Genomic DNA, 8,967 nt, shown 5'->3' with positions numbered 1-8,967 from the left:
CCTCGATGGCATCTCTCACAACATATATACGTATATAAATACACCAGCAGGAAGCAGCCCTGGACAGGTCACCAGGTCACAACAGGGCCCACTTGCACACACACACTCATACTGGGCCTTTCAAACTACCAGTAAACCTAACTAGCATAGCTTTGGACACGTGGAAAGAACCCCCATAAACTTAAGTCAGTTTTAATAATCTTAAATCAAATTTTAACAATGAGGCCAGTGCAATGCAAGTCCTGTTGGGTGTTGGACTTTTTAGATGATGGCTTGGAGCTGCCAGTCTTCTATGAAGGTTACATCTGCAGGAGATGCCAGCTGATCCAGCACCTGGAGCTCAGGGTCGCTAAACTGGAGGAGGAGTTAGCTGTCCTGTTTTGTAGTACAGAATTGCCAGACCTGGTCCAGATGTTGTTTAGAGAGATAGCGTGCATCCCTAAGATGGCGCGGGAGAAGACTTCAGACCAGATGCGTAGAGATAGGTGGGCCACTGTAACAAGGCGTAAGGTAAAGGGTGCATACTGTGTAGGGGCATCAACCCCAGAATTAGAAGTGTCAAACCATTTTCAGGTCCTTGCAGAGCTGGACAGTGTCTCTGATGATTTTGAAGGATGAGAAGCCCCAACAGGCCACCTCAAAACCATTTCCCAGAAATGGGGACTCAATCATTAGGGGGACTGAAGTGTAGGTTTGCTTCAGAGACAGAGAGTATCAACAGTGTGTTGCCTTCCAGTGCACAGGTGGTGGACCCCCCAGGAAAGGTGGATAGGCTCTTGGCCAGAGTAGGTGTGGATCCAGTTGTCATTGTCCATGTTGGAACAAATGACATACATAAGGGTAGTCTGTCAGTTCTGCGATCTGAATTCAAAGAGTTAGGTGCCAGACTAAGGAGCAGAACTGACAAAGTAGTCTTCCCTGAAGTTCTGCCTGTGCCAACCACCAGTCCAGGTAAGATTGAGGAGATTAGAAGGCTTAACACGTGGTTCAAATCTTGGTGCAGGGATTGTTTAAACTAGGGAAGGAGAGGGGCAGGGAGTTTAGGACAGGCCAGGTTAAGACCTATACATGGAGGAACAAACAACGGTATAGAAATAAAAAGGCAGAGTAATGTAAATTCTAACCCAACATTTAAATATAGAAGGAGTAACACATTAAAAAATAACTTGCCTTAATGCTAGACAGTAAAAGACAGCAATTTCAACACACATCTTTTTAGTAATATCAAAAAGGCAAGTTTACAGGGAGATATTATAGTCATGGGGGACTTTAATTATCCAAATATTAACTGGGATAACCTTGCAGATAGTGGAGTACAAGAGCAGGAGTTTTTTAGAAGTAATCAGTGACTGATTTTTAACACAGCATGTTAAAGCACCAGCACAGGGTGAAGCCTGTCTGGATTTAGTACTTTGTAATAATCAAGATAGAATTAAGGGTGTAGAGGTGATTGAACCACTAGGGTCAAGTGAGCATAATATAATACAGTTCTTAATATTTTGTAAGATTGCAGATGCAAAGACTTAAATTGTTAAATATAACTTTAGTAGGGCAAATTTTGAGTAGATGCAGCAAAGTCTAAGGAGGATACACTGGGTCAGCTTTTAGGTGTAGAGACAGTCAAGGAGCAGTGGGTCAGGTTTAAAAATGTTTTGCAGGTAATGCAGGACAGGAACATACCTAAATTTGGAATTAATAGGAAATTAAAAAAAACTCAGCAATGTGTTAATAAAGAGTTAAAAAAAATAAGCAGCAAAGGTAAAAAAAAAAAAAATAAGGTGTATACAACTAATTATTCCAAATTTAATCATAGATCGTATGGGAACATGAGGGCAACCAGCAAAAGGATATTAGGGGGGCTAAAAGACAGTTGGAGAAGAATATAGCAGATATAGCGAAAGATGACCCAAAGAGATTCTTTCAGTATTTTAGTAGTAAAAGATCAGTCAAGGAGGAGGTAAAGTGCATTGGGACTAGTGAAGGGGAATTAAAACATACAGACAGTGAAATAGCAGATGCCCTAAACTTACATTTTTCTGAGGTCTTCACAGGTGAGCAAGTGGATAACCTGCCAGTGGTAAACAGGACTACTAAGGAGGTACTGAGAGATTTGGAAATTGCAGGGGGAAAAGTGCTGCTCAGATTAAAGAGGCTGAAATCAAACAAATCACCAGGACCAGATAATATTTACCCTCAAGTACATAAGGAGGCTAGTGAGTATATATATAAACCCTTGACACATTTTTTTAGGAAGTCACTGCACACTGATTCCCAAGGACTGGAAAATGGCAAATATTATCCTGTTATATAAAAAGAGTGACAGGGCAACTATAGGCCAGTAAGCTTTACATGCATCACAGGAAAATTATTGGAAGGAATTATTAAGGATAAGATTGAGCAACACTTGGCAAGGACAGGAGTTTTTTCTGAACAGTCAGCATGGGTTCAGAAGAGGGAGGTTGTGTTTTAGTAACATGCTGGAATTCGATGAGGAAGCATCAAAAGGATATGATCAAAGTGGAGCATATAATATTATTTATCTTGACTTTCAGAAAGCATTTGATAAGGTGCCACATGAGAGGTTGGGAATCAAACTAAAAGAAGTGGGAGTTCAGGGTGATGTTTTTAGATGGGAGCAAAATTGGCTTAGACATTGGAAACAAAGGGTGATGGTGTGTAAGGAACCTTATTAGAAATGACTGATGTTATGAGTGGTGTTGCACAGGGCGAGGGCCACTGCTGTTTTAATATATACTAGGGGGCTTTGCCCCCTGCTTGCTTCACTCGCCAACCCCCTCCCACCCCCAGGCACGCAACGCACCAGCCACTTTGTGTCATTGCCGCTCGTGTTGTGAAGGGGTTGAGTTGAACACACACTAAGGAGATGTGGTCGGATCATCTGATGGCTTGCTACCGCTGCTGCTGCCGAGCTGCATGTTCTGCTTGTCACGCTGCGCTTCAATCATTTAAAAGCCTGTACAGCAGCTGTCCGTTTGTCTCATTCCCTTGTCTCCGAGAAAATCACATATCATCTCCTTCCAAGCCTTCAAAGGTTTTTTTTTATAATAGAGAGATAAATGATTTAGATAGGAATTTAAGTAACAAGCTGGTTAAGTTTACAGATGATACCAAGATAGGTGGATTAGCAAATAATTTGGAATCTGTTATATCATTACAGAAGGACTTGGACAGCATACAGCCTTGGGCAGATTTGTGGCAGATGAAATTTAATGTTGGTAAACGTACAGTAAATGTGCACATAGGAAATAAAAATGTTAGAACATTAGAACACTCTAGACGAGAACAGGCCATTCAGCCCAACAAAGCTCGCCAGTCCTATCCACTTATTTCTTCCAAGAAAACATCAAGTCGAGTTTTGAAAGTCCCTATCATCTTACTGTCTACCTCACTACTTGGTAGCTTTATTCCAAGTGTCTATCGTTCTTTGTGTGAAGAAAAACTTCCTAATGTTTGTGCGAAATTTACTCTTAAAAAGTTTCCAGCTGTGTCCCAGTGTTCTTGATGAACTCATTTTAAAATAACAATCTCAATCCACTGTACTAATTCCCTTCATAATTTCAAACACTTCAATCATGTCACCTCTTAATCTTCTTTTGTTTAAACTGTAAAGGCTCAGCTCTTTTAATCTTTCCTCATAATTCAACCCCTGTAGCCCTGGAATCAGCCTAGTTGCTCTTCTCTGGACCTTTTCTAGTGCTGCTATGTCCTTTTTGTAGCCTGGAGACCAAAACTGCACACAGTACTCAAGATGAGGCCTTACCAGTACATTGTAAAGGTTGAGCATAACCTCCTTGGACTTGTACTCCACACATCGTGCTATATAACCTGACATTCTGTTAGCCTTCTTAATGGCTTCTGAACACCGTCGGGAAGTCAATAGCTTAGAGTCCACTATGACTCCTAAATCCTTCTCATAAGGTGTACTCTCGATTTTCCGACCGCCCATTGTGTATTCAAACCTAACATTTTTACTTCCTATGTGTAATACTTTACATTTACTGACATTAAATTTCATCTGCCACAAATCTGCCCAATTCTCTATGCTATCCAAGTCCTTCTGTAATGATATAACGGATTCCAAATTATCTGTTAATCCACCTATCCTGGTACCATCTGCAAACTTAGCCAGCTTGTTACTTATATTCCTATCTAAATCATTTATATATATTAAAAATAGCAGCGGCCCTAGCAGGTTCCTCGCACCATCACCCACTGCTTCTTGTGTCTGAGCCAATTCTAACACCCATCTAAAAAATCACCCTGAACTCCCACTTCTTTTAATTTGATTCCCAACCTCTCATGTGGCACCTCATCAAATGCTTTCTGAGAATTCTTTCTGAGTTAGGTTTGAATACACAATGAGAGGTCTGAAAATCAAGAGTACACCTTATGAGAAGGATTTAGGAGTCATAGTGGACTCTAAGCTATCAACTTCTCAACAGGGTTCAGAAGCCATTAAGAAGGCTAACAGAATGTCAGGTTATATAGCACGATGTGTGGAGTACAAGTCATAGGAGGTTTGCTCATGCTTTATAACACACTGGTGAGGCCTCATCTGGAGTACTATGTGCAGTTTTGGTCTCCAGGCTACAAAAAGGACATAGCAGCGCTAGAAAGGTCCAGAGAAGAGCAACTAGGCTGATTCCAGGGGTACAGGGGAGGAATTATGAAGAAAGATTAAAAGAGCTGAGCCTTTACAGTTTAAGCAAAAGAAGATTAAGAGGTGACAGGACTAAAGTGTTTAAAATTATGAAGAGAATTAGAACAGTGGATTGAGACTGTTATTTTAAAATGAATTCATCAAGAAGAAGGGGACACAGTTGGAAACTTGTTAAGGGTACATTTCACACAAACATTAGGAAGTTTTTCTTTACACGGACACTTGGAATAAGTTACCAAGTAGCATGGTAGACAGTCTAAGAGTTCACATTAAAAATATTGAATGGATAAATATGTGTACAAATATTTTGTCATGCGGAAAATAATGACGACTTTCAAGGGGGTTAAATACTTTTGCATGCCACCGTATAATAATTTGTTTGAGTATAGATTTCATCATATATAATTAATTGCTTTCCAACAGGTCATTAATTCTATTTCTAAACAACTAGAATGCATTTGACACACTGCAATGGACTGGCACCTGCCTTGCTCCCATACCATTCTTGCTGTGTTAGGCTCTAACACCAAAATAACCCTGCACAGAATTAAATGGGTTAGAAAATGACATGACATGAAACAATAAACTTGATTTTAGTTGGAAATGTTTAAAGTTCTCCAGATTTTTTTAAAACAGATTTGACACTTTATAATGGAGGCAACAATTCAACTAAACCTTTTCATGAAACCACCCTGTGATTTCAAATTCATATGGGAATTCTTCAAAGTTGTACTTTAAACTCCCTGCTGTTTCTTTTTACCTCTCCAATTCTCAGTTTGTTGCTTTTTCAGAGTTTAAGGTAATAAATTCTACGCCCACTAAGGGGCATCACAGACACAATTGCACCATCTCCAGTCCTGGGTTCAAATAAATGCCTTTTTTAATCACAATACCTTACCTTTCTACAGGTCTCATAATAACCAGCTGTTTTCTGTTCCACCCCATTTCACTCCTCACTCCTTTATTCACACTCCAGACAAGCGCTGTCCTCTTCTACCCGACTTCCTGCCTTGAATCTGATGCTTGCTCGGGTAGAATCCAGCATCCTCACAGCTCTGCTCTGGATAAGTGGGTTTAGAAAATTATTTGATGGATTGATGGATGACACAAAATAAAAGTGTGTGTGTTTTTACCCATCGATAAGTTGGCGCCCTAATAGGTATAAGTCCTGCCTTGTACCTGTTCCTTGCTCAGATAGGCTCCAGCTTCCCCACCTGGATAAACAGGTTTAGAAAATGAAAGAATGGATTGATGTAATCAAAAAGCAATATACAGACTCAATGCACTACATTTTACAACACTAAACCATACTTTGAGAGTAAACTGGATCCAAATATAAAAAAAGAATTGCCTTTGAAGCATAATACTAAATTTAAAAAATGAAAAGGTTGGTGGTCTCAGTTTTTTCATGCAGTGTCCTTATGCAGTAGGGAAACTTCCCAGTTAGTTAGCAAAATTGCATTTACAAGCGTCAAGTTTGTGGTCCCTTGTATATAAAAATACCCACACACCACTGTCTAATTTGAAATAATTAAAATATAGCCTATAGAAGGAAAAGATTATTTTTTGAAAACTGGTAGAGCAGCAATATTCCAAAAACTCCGGCCCCCATGAAAATTGTTGACTTCTTCAACATATTTGAACAGGAAGACATTCAATCTTCATGCAAAACAGTGCATAAAGATAAAGGTGATATACAGTACTTGAACAAATGACACTCTCATAATCTAAATGAACAAAAATGAAGATTTGTCCTGTGGGTAAAGTAAGTACACCCCAATATTTATCACCACTTCAAAGCCACAAAATTAGAATTGTGTGTTCGTGATTTGGTGCCAATGATGAGAAACTCCTTAGGGTGCATACAGATAGACTGTGTTTTATTATTATTATTACCACACTTCTTTTAACTTCACCTGTTTGTTGTCTGGTACAAATCTTTTAATCAATATTTAACCCACTTCCTATTGTCAAATTGACTTGAAATTTTGCACACTTCCTCACTTCCGATGACAATACATGAATCAATAATCATGTGATTTCAGATTCATAGGGGAATTCATCAAAGTTGTACTTTTACTCCCTGCTGTTTCTTTTTACCTCTCAAATTCTCAGTTTGTTGCTTTCTCAAAGTTAAAGGCAATAAATTCTACGTCCACTAAGGGGCATCACAGACACAATTGCACCATCTGCAGTCCTGGATTCAAATAAATACCTTTTTTAATCAGAATACCTTACCTTTCTACAGGTTTCATAATAACCAGCTGTTTTCTGTTCCATCCCATTTCACTCCTCACTCCTTTATTCACACTCCAGACAAGTGCTGTCCTCTTCTAACCGACTCCAACTGTCTGAGTGAGATGTGGAGGCCATTTGTTTACATCAGACCCAGGAGTATGTCCGGTGCCAGGACAGTCCCTGCAGCAGGCACTTTTGGGTCAGCTAGAAGCCTGTAGCTTTCCCTGGCGGCACCCATGGAAGCCAGCATGGCTTCCCAAAAGGACTACAGTTCTCAGTATGTCCAGCAGGTGTGTGAATGGGGACACTGCCACCTTGAATATTGGGGGAGAATATCGCCTTGAAAGGCTGTCCTTCCATTATACTGAAGAGGATACCTGTCCATCCATGCTGGCTTGCTATGCCAACATCCTGGCTGAGACAGGGAACAGGGTTAATTCTATCTGGGATGCCTGTCCATCACAATTTAATGAAAAAGATATAAAGATAAGTACACCTGGCAGATGGCACTACCATTTTTTTTTATAAAAATGCCAATAAAATGCATAAAGCACTGGATGTTATTAAAAAGTTCTAACATGACAGGGATGAGTTTAAGTATCCGTAAATGTGAACTACTGGCACTAAAACAAGATAATCAATCTAAAATCTGTGAAATCTATGTTAAAAAAAAAACCCAAAAAAAAAACCACAACAATATTACCTATTTGGGTATTAAAATAAAGGAAAAAGTGAAACCACCATTCTAATATAAACCTTAATCCAGTAATCAAAAAATCATGATTGCCTTGAAATCTCAGTATTCAAGGGAGAGTTTTACTTTCAAAAGGGTTTCCTATATAATATCATAATTTGAAATCATCATCAGAAATCCCTTATTCTTCTTGTACCCCTTTAAGAAAGATCTTGTTTAATTTCAATTGGGAAAATGAATCATACAAACTAAAAGAGTGTGTGTCTGTGTATGTGTGTCTTCACCCAGCAATGGCACAGCACTTTGTCTACGAATTGTTCCTGCCTTGAATCTGATGCTTGCTCGGGTAGAATCCAGCATCCTCACAACTCTACTCTGGATAAGTGTGTTTACAAAATTATTTGATGGATTGATGGATGACACAAAATAAAAGTGTGTGTGTTTTTACCCATTGATGAACTGGCGCCCTAATAGGTATTATTCCTGCCTTGTACCTGTTCCTTGCTCAGAAAGGCTCCAGCTTCCCCACCTGGATAAGCAGGTTTAGAAAATGAAGGAATGGATTGATGTAATCAAAAAGCAATATACAGACTCAATGCACTACATTTTACAACACTTAACCATACTTTGAGAGTAAACTGGATCAAAATATTAAAAAAAGAATTGCCTTTGAAGCATAATACTAAATTTTAAAATTAAAAAGGTTGGTGGTCTCAGTTTTTTATTGCAGTGTCCTTATGCAGCAGGGAAACTTCCCATTTAGTTAGCAAAATTGCATTTACAAGCGTCAAGTTTGTGGTCACTTGTATATAAAAATACCCACACACCACTGTCTAATTTGAAATAATTAAAATATAGCCCATAAAAGGAAAAGATTATTTTTTGAAAACTGGTAGAGCAGCAACATTCCAAAAACTCTGGCCCCCATGGAAATTGTTGACTTCTTCAACATATTTGAACAGGAAGACATTCAATCTTCATGCAAAACAGTGCATAAAGATAAAGGTGATATACTTGAACAAATGACACATACTGTACAATTGACATGGTGCATCCACTCTCATAATCTTAATGTATGGCATAGGCTGGGGGTCTCAGGAGCATAGGGGCCCAAATGTTTCTGTTTTGCTATCAAAACCGGGGTCCCAACACACTGCTTTCCTGATGGGCCTATGATGCTGTTAAGACAGCCCTGTGCGTGGCACAAGTTATGTTGGTTAATTGTTGTCAGTGCCGGTGCTAGGTTATTTTATGCCCTAGGCCACACTTATTAGTATGCCAGCTGATTGTTTGGTAGCTAACCCATGAGGCTAACAGTCACCAAACAGTCAGCTGGCATACTAATAAGTGTGGC

This window comes from Polypterus senegalus, chromosome 12, assembly GCF_016835505.1.
Source record: "Polypterus senegalus isolate Bchr_013 chromosome 12, ASM1683550v1, whole genome shotgun sequence".
NCBI lineage: Eukaryota > Metazoa > Chordata > Cladistia > Polypteriformes > Polypteridae > Polypterus > Polypterus senegalus.
Note: the sequence above shows the minus strand (reverse complement) of the source record.